At 44.1% G+C, this 15,619-nt stretch overlaps 1 long non-coding RNA gene across 1 annotated transcript in view; it reads right to left on the bottom strand.

The window, feature by feature from the left end:
* The window catches only part of LOC145643416 (uncharacterized), an 89,752-nt gene extending 78,419 nt beyond the window's left edge, over positions 1-11,333 (bottom strand). Inside the window, exon 1 of the long non-coding RNA XR_014115778.1 lies at positions 11,006-11,333. This is a non-coding gene — a long non-coding RNA (uncharacterized LOC145643416). The remainder of the gene's footprint in view (positions 1-11,005) is intronic.
* Positions 11,334-15,619: the final 4,286 nt, after the last annotated feature.

Below are 15,619 nucleotides of genomic sequence, written 5' to 3'. Positions count from 1 at the left end.
GAAGAGCACCAGTGATACTCCAAAAGTGCAGTCATGATAAACCCAATGACAAACCCAAGAAAACCAGCCACATGCAACTAAAATTACATGCCAGAAGATTTTATATTTACAAACTACCCTGTTAATAGTTTTTGTTAATTCCTTCAATAATGACTCAAATAGTGTAGTGCCAAACAATATAACCCAGACACCAAGTGCATTTTACAAGCTTTATTAAATATTTCAAGTTTTCAGGGGAAAAAAAACAAGTCATTAAGCCCTAAATAATGTACTGTAATTATTTATTTATAGTAACTTCTTGTCAAAGTATTTCATCAGCACTTTGCAAATATGAGGCATTCTGGAAATAAATTTTATTATAACACTATATCAATGTTATACAGCTTTCTAAGTCAGCATCAAGACCCGGGACAAATCATTTGTTTTTTTCCTGTTTTTTAATTTAATAGCTTCTGTTTGATTGAAATAATTTGAAAATTAGGAAGATAGTTATTACTAGCACATATTACCAACAGTACTTTACTGGAGAATCTGGACATAGTCTGCTGCTGTATATGCTTATGTGATTTCACTTGGTGAAAAGCACGTCAAGTGTACTTTCTCCTCATCTTCTCCAGTCAAGTTAACTTGGAGATCATTAATTTAGACTTTACATCCCAGTTTATTCCATACTTTGTGCACATTGCTAACATTAACTTAGCCCTGTATATTGCTTGTGTATGAGTATCAAGAATATTTTTGAATTCTTTTGTGTTAATGTACAATAATATTTTCTTGCCATGTTTTGCCTGTAATCTCAATACTATTTTAGTTATATTTTGAGCTTTAAAATACCTATCGAATGCCTTAACAATGAAGTTTAGTCAGTCTGCAAGGGATTTTAAACCATTCTAGCCCCACACTGATATTTATTTTAACTAAATGTAAGTATTACAAAATATTAACAAAATATCTAAATGTTCTTGTTTACTTATACTGCAACAGTGGAGAAGCATGTTTATATGATGAATATTTGTAAATATTGAATAACACTTGAGATTTCTTTATGATAAACAATAGTTTTACATAATTAACCTATATATAATTGTAGATCCCTTGTGGAATCTAGCCAATCATAACCATGCTGGCACGTATGACTGCATGGGTAAACCATTCACTTTATCAGCTACGTTTAAATGCTGCTCAATGTTCCACAAAATTCTGATTGATTGTTCAGTTTCAATGAAGTAAAAAAAATACAACAATCCAATTAAATCATGCTTAGTGAGAAGAATCAAAAGGTGTGCTATTTAACTTCACTTTTAATTAAAAGCCAAAGCAACAAAGGGAATAGATTTCTGGAATTTAAAAAAAAAATGGATCTAAGAGACAAGAACAATGTAAAATAATGATATGTCTTTGAGATGAGGACGAGCAACATTTTTGCTGGTTTTCTGCAGCTCAGTCAACTGTATGCTGAGCCTGAAAGCTCATCTTGGATGATCAGGCTTCCAGGGTCATCCTGGATCATCAGGGTCACAGGGAAATCCTGCCCTAAGAACCTTTTAACAACTTTTTGTTGTTTGCTGTTTGAGACCGTAAAATCAGGGATTTTTGTGACAATGAGAGTCCCTTTTTAATAAAACAAATTCCACGTTTTTCCCACTATACCATCGTTTTAGGATTTGGGGGAACCCTAAGTATGTAATGAGTGGTTGAACTGAAAAGAGATGCATGTACATTTGTCTGTGGCGGCTCAGACAGAATATTAGTATATCATGTGCACGTACACATAATATGCAGTCATTTCTTGGGGGGGGGGTTTGTGTGGGCACGCAAATTATATGCACACATATGTTCACAAGTGTGTATGAAATGCCTCCGTCCACGAAAAAGAAGTAGCCAAAGGTGAAACAGGAGGAGGTGGTGTGTATTGAAATTCAGCACCACTTCACCTAGCCCCGGAGAGGCCATCACAAGATTAATGAGCTGTTTGGGTAGAGTTCAGCATTTTCTCACGCGCAAGGTCCACATTAGTGAAATAATTAATTTTACAACACTGGGCTGTTGTCACGCTGCCGAGACATGGCATACAGCTATGATAAGCATTTAGTAATTAATCGAAAAGCCAAAAAAAAAACCAAAAAAAAAAAAAAACGAACGAAACAGAGACACGAACCACCTTTTGACATTCAAACTCTACCCAACAAAACAAGCTTTCAAGCAGGAACGTGGCCGGGCATTACGCAATGCAGAGCTGTTTGGCGCTGGCGAATACGTTTTAAGCATGGCCTGCTTGATGGCTTCCCATTAAACATCAGTGAGATCCTGTCCTGATGCATGGCCACCTCTGTGCCCATCCCCTCACCCTCAGTAATGACGCGCATCTGTTTCCAGCTCAGCCCAGCAGCATGAGCCTTAGCCCCAAAGCCCGGCTCCTGCAGCCCACACGCGGCCCTGATTACAACGTTAACAGTGCGATTCCTAACTTCAGAGGTTAGCAAGTATTACAGTTGAGTGGGTGGTATGCTAATCCGTGAATGCATAAAACATGTGCATTGGAAGACTGCATGCCTGTGACGCCAGCTCGCAGGTAGAAAACACTGTCATCGAGGATGCGCGATTTCTGATTTTTCTGAACTTCATGCCGGTTTTAAGGCAGATGCATTATTAATGCCACCAGCTCAGGAGCAATTTCAAACACTGCATATTTTAAAAGATGGATGAAATAAAATGAACTTGTTTAAGTCTCCTGCTTTTTTCAGCAAGTGTTTGAGGGGAGACGTTTTACTGTCTCTCAGGACTGTGTGTGCGCGTGCGTGTGCTGATGTGTGAGTGTGTGCATAGAAAGTGAATAAGTATATGTGGGTGTGTGTGTGTGTGTGTGAATGAGACTGAGAGATGAAACAGAGAAGTGTGTGTGACACTGAGGTATTGAGGACAGCTCTTGAACTTGCTGTTATTCACTTTTATGGGGTTGCAATGTCATACAAAACAGACTTATGGCCTTAGTAATATAAATTATTTGAGGAGCCCACAAGTGCACAGTTCTGTACTGTTAGCTGTGCAGAAGTAAAAATGAAAGGCTGTAGTGGCTTTTGTGACTCAAAAAGAAACAAAAGAAACACATGGGAGCGAGAGACAAAGGATGAGGGAGAGAGCACTGGAGAAAGAAACCACAACAAAATTGCAAGCATGACAGTGTGAAAAAGATGAAGTCATCACCTATTCAAGACAAGTCAGCCTGCTACCATGGTCGGACACATCCAGAGTTGCTATAGAGACGGGCAGCATCGTGTTCAGTGGTGCATTCTGGAGAGATGTTTGGGTCAGACAGGGATTACTGCACCTCTGGCTGCTTGGGTGACAAGCCATGCTGCCACATCCAGAACCTCCACCCCCACCCCCCAACACACACACACACACACACACACACACACACACACAAACATGCATGCATGCACACGAACACACACACACACACACGTACACACACACACACTCACACACACACACAAACAGCCATGCGCATGGCCATCTACACCTCCTCAGCCAGCCTACTCCACCACACACACAGACACAAACACACACACACACACACGTACATACACAAGCACACACACGCAGTGCCAACACCTTGAGGCTTTGCCTAGGCGACAGATGGATATTGTCTATGGGCAGATTAATGTGTTGTGTGGGCCCACTTCTCCTGCAGCAAGGCACAGGGAGGGGAGGACTCTTAGTTCATCCATCTCGCCCTCTATCTACCCACCACAGGTGCTCCACATGTTCAGATCCCACCATTACAATATACTGCCTATAAACTATGGTGAGCTTATCGTGTTCCCTGTGGCAAGAGATATATGAACGTGGCGTTTCAGAATGTGCATGGCAAGCTGTGAGGCTCAGTGTGTATAAGCACGTTCAGCTCAATCTGATGCTATATCCCAAAGAGATGCAGGAGCAGAATGCTAGCTAATGCCCTCCATGTTGTCAAATTAGAATGCAAATACATTCGCAGCATCATGTAGCAAGGTAACGTGGAGTTGTGAAGAAGGAAGATGGAACACTGCAGACACTCCTGTTCCCTGTGCACTGGCTTGACTTGCCCAGTCATACTGTAAGTGTATTATATCTGTATCAAGTGCATGTGGAATACAAAAAGGTTAGAAACCCCTGCTCTGCCCTCCTCTGTTTCATTATGCTGAGCAGTTTGATTTTGCACCTCTACTAAGCTGTTTCTTGGCTTACACGCCCCAACGCTCTGGTATTTACTCCACGCCTCACGTCTGGGGAATTTCTCTATTACAGCCCACATATATATAAAAGAGAGGGGAAAAAATCAATATGTAGCAGTTCTCGCAGGTCAGGGGACTGAGCGCCAGGCTGTATTTTATCACACGCCCACAACCTGGTCGCTCAGGCCAGCCTTAATGGCTCTCACAGCCTGGTGACAGCAGCCTGATCCCGGGGTGGGCCGCACCGTCGCACCACCCTGACACCACCTGCTCCCCACCCACACCCCCCACCAGCCAATGTCTCGCCAAAGATCACCAGGGAAAATGCGAATCGTCTGAGCGGTCCTCACCAACGTCGCCCGCCCACGCAAACACACGCGCAGACATGTGTCGTATGTCATCGGAGCAGGGTGTGCCCAACCCGGTGGCTTACAGTGGACTCAAATGACATCTTGACTTCTCTTCGGGGAGAGTGGTGGCATTCTATTACAAAGCCAACATAATACTTCAGCAGACACTCTTTCTCTCTATTCCTTTGTTCCCCTCTCAGTCTCCTGCTCTCCCGCTCCTCTAAGCTCTGTTATTGTTCCCTTCCTTTCCTTAAAGATCCCCCCCCCATGGAGAGTGGTGGCGAGTAAAATGAAAAATAGCATTTTCTGCACACTGACATCTCATCTGTTTGTCAAGCTTTAATTTCCCATGATGCCGAGCCATCGGTGGGCCGCTGGCTTACCGGCTCGGGCTTGCTGCTATTGTTCTCACAAAGTCATGAGTCAACTTTCCTTTTTTCCCTCCTCCCTTTCACTCTTTTTTTTCACCACGGCTAAGCTACTCTGGAACTTGGTCACACTAATAGGCTCTCATTATTGGTAGAAGCGGGCTGAATGTGGTGCGTGACGCTGCACTCTAGGTCTGTGGACGTGTAATTTGTGCTCACAAGTAAAGTTGGTCCTGTCAACCTGGATCTCTCTATTTGGCATCTGACTCGTTCCCTTCTACAGTATATATTCTTCAACATCCCCATTCAAATGAAAGTTTCATCCCTGCAATAAGCCCCACTCCCCCACCCCCGCCTACCCCAAGGGCATTCTTTCCCAGGTGGGTTGTCAAATCCGGATCGCGTCTCCCCGATCTGTCACAGCAAGAAAGGCAGGAGCACATGTCAGTGCAGAACAAATAGAAGAGGAAGGAATGGGGATGGAAAGAAAGTGTGAGAGAGAGATGGAGAGTGGGAGAGACAGAGAGAGAGAGACAGAAAGAGAGAGAGAGTGGGAGGACAACAAGAGAAGGAGAGAGAGAGAGAGAGAGAGAGAGAGAGAGAGAGTGGGAGGGACAAAGAGCGAGAAAGAGAGAGAGAGAGTAGGATGGAAAAAGAAAAAGAGAGAGAAAGAGAAATTCAGATCTTCATTTTCGGATCTTTCTCCTGACAAGTGTCCTGATGGAGAGCGCTGCTGTTATGCAACGCTGGCTTATGAAGGCGCACGAGAAAGCAGAACAGTGTTTGCGGTCCCTGTCACACGCCCAGCTATCTGCCTAATAGACGTTCACAGGGGCAAGCAAGCAGGAAGGGGAGGGCAGAGGAGAGCATCACAGTGCAGACAAACACACAGACACACTTGCAGGCTTACATCAGCAGACAAAGCAATTTAGGGCAAGTCTCAAAGCAGATTTTTACTGCATCTGTTGAAAACAGGTGCAATGAGAGAGAAGGTAAGGGAAAGAGACTTACCCAGAGATAGGATATATCTATGCTGTAAATAAACAGTGAGGTTTCTATTGATGAAGGTCTCAACTTGCATGATTTATTTTCAACCAAATGACTTCATTATTGACTTTGCAGAAGATAGAGTAGGGTATTAAATAGCTCTGCAATGGCCATATAGCCCCAGGACCAATAGAAGAAGAAAGAAGAGTCCACGCTTCCTCTGGGGTGTCGCTAACTAGCAGCTATGCAGCACTGATCCCACTCAACCCCGACTCCAGGTGGTAAAACTAGCCCCTGCTTCCAGTTTTATCGGGCTGCGCATTTGGTGGGCAGTATGGGCTTCACTGAAATGGATTTCTCTACTATGAAAGTAAGCTGTTTGGCAGTAAGTTAGTTATATTTTCCAACTTAACTTCAGAATTCTGCTGAAAAATCTGGATTAAGGCTTAAATATTATTCAATAATTAAGAGCCGTCTTCCTTTTTGAATAATACATTAATAATTGGCGAATTATGTGGGATCTGTCGAGTGAGCATATTTGCATTCATATGAAGTGCTCATGAATATTACATTGAAATGATACAATTTTTCCAGTGCAGACAATAACAGGAACCCTCTTCATTTATGCTCATTTGAAATACGTATCATTGGACACGGGGAAAAAGAAACAGAATGACTGCATTCTGGGATATAACACGAAAGTCAAAAAGGACATGCAAATGCTCCATGGCTCGAATGCATAATGTGATTAATGGAACATGACCAGAGACTTGCAGACTAAGGATGATTTGAATATTAGGAAATGCACTAGACGCAATATCACTGGAGAGCCACTCAGAGCTCTGGCATTGGCATAATAGCATAAGCTATTGTTTATCATTTTAGAGATTATCTTGTTCAGCACATTTTGGGTACATTTAGATCAGGGACGCAGGGGGAGAGGAACAAAAATTCCCGTGAGTCAGCTTCCATGGCGGGCGTACACCGACGGCGAATGACGTCTCGACTTCACTGATCCTTGCAAGGTGGTCACAGCTGTTCTAGCGTCACCTGTGCATGTACGAGAACCTTCCTCACTCATTCCCGGCCTGTCAGGAGGAGTTGGATAGCAGGTCTCCGGAGGAGAGGTTGGTGGCGCCTGCGTCATGCTTCTACTATGAGCTCTCCATTCATCATTTGCTCCCATCTCTCACTTGTACTACCAGATGCCTCTGCCCCAGTCACAACTGACAGAGGGGTCCATTAGGGTGACCCACAGCACCTCATTAGTCATTCACCTACAGAGGCCGATGGCAGAACTTTAGCCCCAGGCTTCACACTCGGGCCTGCCATGTCCAGGAGAGTGGGTTTATGGAGATTGGTGATACAAGAGTGGGAAATAGCCACGACCAGCAGTGTGTTCCAATGTAATAGCAGAATGGCGACCACTCTCAAAAAAGTGAGAGAGAAATAGTCAGGGTGTGTGGCATAGTCTGAATATTAATGTGTCATTCTAAGCAAAGAGTATTTAGGATAACAAGAAACTGAGAACATAAAGATTTTACACAAAACCAACAAAACATTAGGCAGCAAATATCACCTTTCAAAAGTCAAAACAACAACTCTCACCTTTCAAAACACAATATAAAATTAATATACAATAATTTATGATATATAGATATGCATAGCTATCTTAAACTGAATGCACATTAGATGTACTTCATTTACAACAGCTCTCCAGTCTGGTCCTGGTCAGTCTGACAGTAAAAGGGAGCATGAAATTGTCCAAAATCTCTTGGTATACTGAAGCATTAATAGTTCCTTTCACTGAAACTAAGGGGCCAAGCCCAACTCCTGAAAAACAGCCCCACACCATGATTGGCCCTCCACCAAACTTTACACTTGACACAATGCAGTCCAACAAGTACCATTCTCCTGACAACCGCCAAACCCGGACTCATCCTTTGTATTGCCAGATGGAGAAGCGTGATTCATTATTCCAGAGAACACGTCTCCACTGCTCTAGAGTCCAGTTGCGGCATGCTTTTATTCATCACTCCATCTGACGCTTTTCAATCTACTGGATGTAAGCCTTGGATGCAGCTGCTCAGCCATGGAAACCCATTCCATGAAGCTCTCTATGCACTGATCTTGAGCTAATCTGAAGGCCACATGAAATTTGGAGGTCTGTAGCGATTGACTCTGCAGAAAGTTGGTGACCTCTGCACACTATGTGCCTCAGCATCTGCTGACCCTGCTCTGTCATTTTACATGGCCTACCACCTCATGGCTGAGTTGCCAGCATTCCGAATCACTTCCACTTTGTTATAATGCCACTTACAGTTGACTGTTAAATATTTAGTAGCAAGGAAATTTCACAATTGGACTTGTTGCACCAGTGGCATCCTATCACAGTACCACACTGGAATTCCAGAGAGCAACCTTTTCACAAACGTTTGTAGAAGCAGCATAGATGCTTGGTTTTACACACATGTGGCCATGGGAGTGATTGGAACACCTCGATTCAATGATTTGGATGGGTGAGTGAATACTATTGACCATATAGTATATATACTGTAAGTCAAATTGGATGTATGTTAAAAGGGACAATGTTCTCTGAAAGCATTCTTTTAGTCTTCAACAAGTTGTACGATGTTAACCCTCTGTATTTTTACATAGCTAGAACTTGAGACTTGAAACTTGAAACTTGAAACATGGACCAGGTAAGATACAATAGCAGAGAGCACATAAAAAAGTTTAACTGGCCCAATTTCTGGTACAACTTTCAAAGTTAAGGGGTCCAATGAATGTTAGAATTTTATTACGAATGTGCTTTCATGAGAGAATAAATGAAAAATGATAAGTTGAACAAATTCAGAACAGTCAACCTCAGTTTGAACGCTCCAAATCGGTTTGCCAATAATTACTTGAGCTCCTTTTACTATGAAGGCAAATGAAAGATGTGAGTCGTTGGAGGCTGAGGGAAAAAAAAAAAAAGTCCATGGAAGAACTGCGAGTCTGATTCCATAATGATTCCCTTAGAGCACGCACACATTTCTAATGAGTAAAATGTAAATGATGTGACCAAATTAGCTAAGAAATATCAGGGAAAAAAAAAAAAACTCACAAGAGTCGTATAACAGCGTTCCTTACTCAGTGATTCTTCTTGCTCCAGCTGTACTGATGGTACTATCTCGGGGAATTGCTTTATCAAAGCCACTTTCATCCGTCTCTCTTCCTAACAAAATTGCTGACTATGACATTGAATTTTGAGCAGCTCCAACTCGCACTTTTTTAAAATTCCTTAACTTGTGCAGTTGCCCCAAGCTGTCCAAAAGTATCACTCCTATCTCTTCAAATGAGACAGAATAACCCCAGCTCTGTTTGCATTCAATTAAAACATTTACTATAGCCAGCACTGCAGTCATTTAGAGCTAATTCAATCCTCACGGGCACAGTAGGCACGAGTTAGTGAGAGGGGACAGGAGCCAGAGAGAGGGGAGTGGATACCAGAAGGGGAAAGGAAGAGAGGAAGAGCAAATAACCCATAAAGAGTGGGAAAATAAGGAGACTTGTTATCTTACCGGGAAAAATAAGGAGACATTATCTCATTGGGAAAAATGCAGATTTCAGCATTTTTGTACAACTGCGTGCAGATATTGCTTACAAGCTATAAATGGATTTTTAATACACACAAAATTATAGACTCTGAAGTGAACGCAAAGTCAGTGGCCTGCACCCATTCCCATTCACGCACGCATAGCAACACACACACACACACACACACACACACACACACACACACACACACATAGACGCACACACACACACACACACATAGACGCACACACACACACACACACATAGACGCACACACACACACACACACACACGCACACATAGACGCACACACACACACACACACACACACACACACATAGACGCACACACACACACACACACACACACGCACACACACACACACACACACACACACACACACACACACACGCACACATAGACGCACACACACACACACACACACACGCACACATAGACGCACACACACACACACACACACACACACACACGCACACATAGACGCACACACACACACACACACACGCACACACATAGACGCACACACACACACACACACACACACGCACACATAGACGCACACACACACACACACACACACACGCACACACATAGACGCACACACACACACACACACACATAGACGCACACACACACACACACACACACACATAGACGCACACACACACACACACACACACACACACGCACACATAGACGCACACACACACACACACACACACACGCACACACGAAGAAGGAATGCTACATATTGCACAATATATCAGCCACATTATTCCACATTAACAACATATTCATACTCTTTATATACCCATAGAAGGAAGAATGTGGCATTCATGATGACTATTGAATTATACAGATTACAAAGAAACAGGTTTCACATTACAGGGTTACACTGGCACCATACAGCTTGTGCCAAGCCCAACGTTCACCACACTTTTAGAGCTGATACATGTTTGGCCTGCGTTGTGAATGAGATGCTGCTTATATGTATGTCTTCGTAAATGCTGGTCCGCACAAATGCTAAGGCCAACAAAACCAGTTCCAAAGGTGAATAAGGAAGAGGTGAACCACTAAGGTGAGCCCAACTATAGCTCCTGACAATGAAGTCCATACAACGTAAAGAGAAAGGCAGAGAGAGAGTCAAAGTGTAGACAGAGAGGGAAACAGAAAACTGAGAGAGCAAAACACAGAGGCGATGAGAGACTGAGGGAGAGAGAAAGAGACAGAGAGAGAGAGAGAGAGAGAGAGAGAGAGAGAGAGACAGTGAGAGAATGAGGGAGAGAGAGAGAAAAACACATGGACAGTGAGAGACTGGAAGAGAGAGAGAGAGAGAGAGAGAGAGAGAGAGAGAGACAGAGAGAGAGGCAGAGGCAGTGCGAGACGGAGGGAGAGAGAGGCTTATTTGCCCTTCCTAGCATGCTCAGGCAGGTTGCAAGAACTGCTGATGATGCAATGTACTGACCCACATGCACACCAGTACCTGTTCCCGGCAGACTGTGCCCCCGCTCCTCCGTTTTCTTCTCCGAGTCCCCACCGTTGCCTCCTCTTTATGTCTACAATTTACATTGTCTCGATGTGGTGCTCTTTTCTTGAGTGGCTCAGTCACTTCCCGCTGTCTGAGGCATGAATTGTAAGTGAACAGAGGGAAAATATGCTGTTCAGTTTCTGAAGCTGAGGTAAATCAATGAAGTCATCTCTTCTTTCGCACGCCATGTGCCTTCTATTGAAAAATGGTTGCGGCGCTTGAAAGGGAATCTTGACACATTTCGGAAATGGGTTGGCCATTTCTCCACAACAAAACACAGTCTGGTCATGAAAAAACAAAAAAACAAAACAGAATCAGACTTGCTGAGCATTTCTTGTTTTCTGTTCATCTCAAGCACAGGACAGGGACAGTAACCTTCCTCTTCAGCTTTTGTTCCACTCTCTCACTCCATCTGTCCCTCTGTTAGAGATACCGACAATGGATTTGACATCTAACATGGCAATGATGTCACAAAAAAGCACTCATGCTTTTCATTCTTCACCAACACCTTTTAGTACAACTACTCTCTCACGTTCCCAATGCCTGCTAAACAACATGATGAGAGTACAGGGAGAGAGTACAGTGAGAGTACAGGGAGAGAGTACAGGGAGAGAGTACAGGGAGAGAGTACAGGTAGAGAATACATGGAGAGAGTACAGGGAGAGTACAGTGAGAGAGTACAGTGAGAGTACAGGTAGAGAGTACAGGGAGAGAGTACAGGGAGAGAGTACAGGTAGAGAGTACAGGTAGAGAATACATGGAGAGAGTACAGGTAGAGAGTACAGGTAGAGAGTACAGGTAGAGAATACAGGGAGAGAGTACAGGGAGAGAGTACAGTGAGAGTACAGGTAGAGAGTACAGGGAGAGAGTACAGGGAGAGAATACATGGAGAGAGTACAGGGAGAGTACAGTGAGAGAGTACAGTGAGAGAGTACAGTGAGAGAGTACAGGGAGAGTACAGTGAGAGTACAGGGAGAGTACAGGGAGAGTACAGGTAGAGAGTACAGGTAGAGAGTACAGGGAGAGAGTACAGGTAGAGAGTACAGGGAGAGTACAGGGAGAGTACAGGTAGAGAGTACAGGGAGAGAGTACAGGTAGAGAGTACAGGGAGAGAGTACAGGTAGAGAGTACAGGGAGAGTACAGTGAGAGTACAGGGAGAGTACAGGGAGAGTACAGGTAGAGAGTACAGGTAGAGAGTACAGGGAGAGAGTACAGGGAGAGAGTACAGGGAGAGAGTACAGGGAGAGAGTACAGGTAGAGAGTACAGGTAGAGAGTACAGGGAGAGAGTACAGGGAGAGAGTACAGGGAGAGAGTACAGGTAGAGAGTACAGGGAGAGAGTACAGGGAGAGAGTACAGGGAGAGAGTACAGGTAGAGAGTACAGGGAGAGAGTACAGGTAGAGAGTACAGGGAGAGAGTACAGGTAGAGAGTACAGGGAGAGAGTACAGGTAGAGAGTACAGGGAGAGAGTACAGGTAGAGAGTACAGGTAGAGAGTACAGGGAGAGAGTACAGGGAGAGAGTACAGGTAGAGAGTACAGGGAGAGAGTACAGGTAGAGAGTACAGGTAGAGAGTACAGGGAGAGAGTACAGGTAGAGAGTACAGGTAGAGAGTACAGGGAGAGTACAGGTAGAGAGTACAGGTAGAGAGTACAGGTAGAGAGTACAGTAAGAGTACAGGTAGAGAGTACAGGTAGAGAGTACAGGTAGAGAGTACAGGTAGAGAGTACAGTAAGAGTACAGGGAGAGAGTACAGGGAGAGCCACTTTCTTTCAGGTGAGTAGTGGCCATGCAGGAGCACACTTCTAAAGCTTTTGTCCCTCCAGTGGGACAGCAAATGATTTTACTTTTTCAGCTGTTTTGAGATCACACAATGGGTTTAGAGCACACATACATGCACAGGCACACATGCACATACACAAAACCACATAAGAGGACCAAACGCTTACTCCCCATGTACAGGTATGAAAGGTTATGGAGAAACGCAGAGTAAACAAGCAGTGACGAGCCTACATGGGCGTCATTCTTCCCTGTGTTCAAAGGAAAGTTCCACTATAGCAATATATATATATATAAAAGTGTCAAAACAAACATGAATCAGCAGTAATACACAGAGGAAGAAAATCAGCTTGAGGCAGTTGTTTAAACTTATTTCAAACATTGCTTAATTCACTTCTAACTTTATCTGAACTATCTGAACTAATTTTACAGGCAGAACACATCTCACTCTCTGCATTTGTGAATATGCTGCTTTTGGGTGTGTTATTTGTGTCTGTGTTGCTTTTCCAAGATGGTTTCTTTGCTGTGTAATTACCCAGACACAGTTATTTCCTGCATGACAGATTGCTTGCTATAATTGGCTGTTTCCAAAAGAAAAAAGGGAGAGAGAGAGAATCAGGTGAATTGGAACCCTTTCATTAAGCATTTTCTCATTGTATGAAATGGGTGTATATGTGTCCTCACTGGTAGAAAGTTGCACTTCTTGTTTGGGCTCAGCTAATAATGAGAGGCCAAGGCTAAAGGTCTGCAGACATCAGATACCGCGTGAGAGTGTGTGTGTGTCTGTGTGTGTGTGTTGGTCCGGATCCGCGTGTCTGCATAAGAGATTCTTCGTGGAGTTTCCATCATCAGAACTACTGCACAAACTTTAACACTGATGCACACTGGCATCAGGAAAATGGGGGAATCCAAAATGTGAAACCATGTCAATATTGTAAGGGCAGATCAATTGAGAAAGTGTCATATTTATATCACATCACTTCTCATTGGACCCCTCCCTGCCCATCCATCTACAGCAGGCCATGTAAAACTCCCCTTCACCTGTTATCCACCTCTATGTGAAGTCTTATTTCCATCCCTCTGCTCTCAGGCCTGGCTTCCGTTTCCTCCTGTTTGTCCTGCAGAGAGCGATCGATGGCTGCTTGTCTGGTGAGTTTAAAATTCCCTGCACTGACAATGATGCATGAGCTGGCCACGAAATCCACCAAACATCCAGCATTGACACAGAGAAGGGATGCAGTGCCAGGCGTTGGGTACAATGGGGAAAAAGAGACATTATGGAAGAAAGGATATCTGTTGTCTCTTTTCCATCTTGCATTCATACTCCCCTTTTTGCCGTCCTTTCGTTCCCTGCAACTCTTCAAAAACATTCCCGTGAGCGAGTCTACGAAGGACACGGGAGTGGCAGGCAGACTTCCCGCTCTGCCAGTAAGCCCCTGGAAGCAGAGCTGCCAGTTAAAGAGAAGCATGACTCAGCCCGCCCAGGTAAGGGCCTGTTTAGAGTCCCACCTGTCTCAGACTCTCCCCTCTCTCTGGGCATATCCACATTTACCACGGAGCACAGAAGGAATAAATAAGTAGAGAGCAGAAAACAGTGCTTGGCACCGGGTGCAGGAACGGTCCTGTAGACATCGGAGAGAGAGAGAGAGAGAGAGAGAGAGAGAGAGAGAGAGAGAGAGAGAGAGAGAGAGAGAGAGAGAGAAAGGTTTCTGAGGTTTTGGCCTAATGTTAAAAAAACAGATTGAAGGTGACTTTCAAACACGGAATGTTTATAAACTTTATTTACATACATATATAACTTTCTTTATGTATTTAAGGCCAACAACAGACAATTTGCCTTCTTGCTGCAGACACCTGTGGCAGAAAAACATTTTCGCACACAAGCAAACTTTAGTGCCGGTTCTTGCAAAGTTTCTTGCAACCCTTTTCCGCTTTAGGACATCCACCTCCCTCCTCTCTGCCCTCTTTCTTGCGTTTCCTCTTTTCCACTTGGCTACCCTCACCTGTCCATGCTCACCTGTTTTATGCATATGCATGTTTGCCACAAAAAAAAGCTTCTGCATGATCTGTTGCTCGGTATGCCTCTCAGAGTGCTAGTGTGCATGTGCCTGCATAAGATGCGGGGTTGAAGAAGTGAGCACCTATAGATGGGACTTTATACTTACTGTAAATGTTACAGACGGCAGTGCTTAATATGGCCCCTCTATTACTACTGAACAGTTCCCCAGAGGAAGTGTTAGAATGAAGTACAGTGGATCCGTAGTGGATCCGCAATGGTTCTAATGTTTCACACTGGACACTACTCACAAGTACCACCCAAGGCAGTCGCACCAGATATGATCCTGATGATATGCAGGGGACATTTTTTTTAGACGCCACCTGCTTTCCAGCTTTGCTTTGACATCGAGTCTCGTTTCTCTCCACCTCCTCTCCAGGGATAGGCTTCTTGCAAAGGTCAAAGGTCAAGAACAGCCAGCAATTTAATTTCACGCTGCACGCTTCAGACAGGCCAGGGGTGATCTTTTCTCACTCTTTCTTTTTCTTCCCCTCACCATTTCTCGCTCTTGTTCCGCACTTATTCTTTAGAAGAAGCTGAAACTTAATCAAACCTTCATTAGCACTCGCCTTTCATTCTAATTGGCAGACACACATAGGGGCAGCACCCCTGTCCTGCACAGGTGCCTTCTCCCTGTGCCCCTCCTCATCCTCCCTCATAGCTCGTCAGAGCAGGTGAGTGAGGAACAATACCAACCAAAGCATGCATGCCCAGATCTGTTCTCTCTCTATCTC

The sequence above is a fragment of the Electrophorus electricus genome, chromosome 13, assembly GCF_041902795.1.
Source record: "Electrophorus electricus isolate QZ-2024a chromosome 13, ASM4190279v1, whole genome shotgun sequence".
In the NCBI taxonomy this organism is placed as follows: domain Eukaryota; kingdom Metazoa; phylum Chordata; class Actinopteri; order Gymnotiformes; family Gymnotidae; genus Electrophorus; species Electrophorus electricus.
The sequence above is the reverse complement of the archived record's forward strand: the minus strand, read 5'-3'. Positions and strand labels throughout refer to the sequence as shown.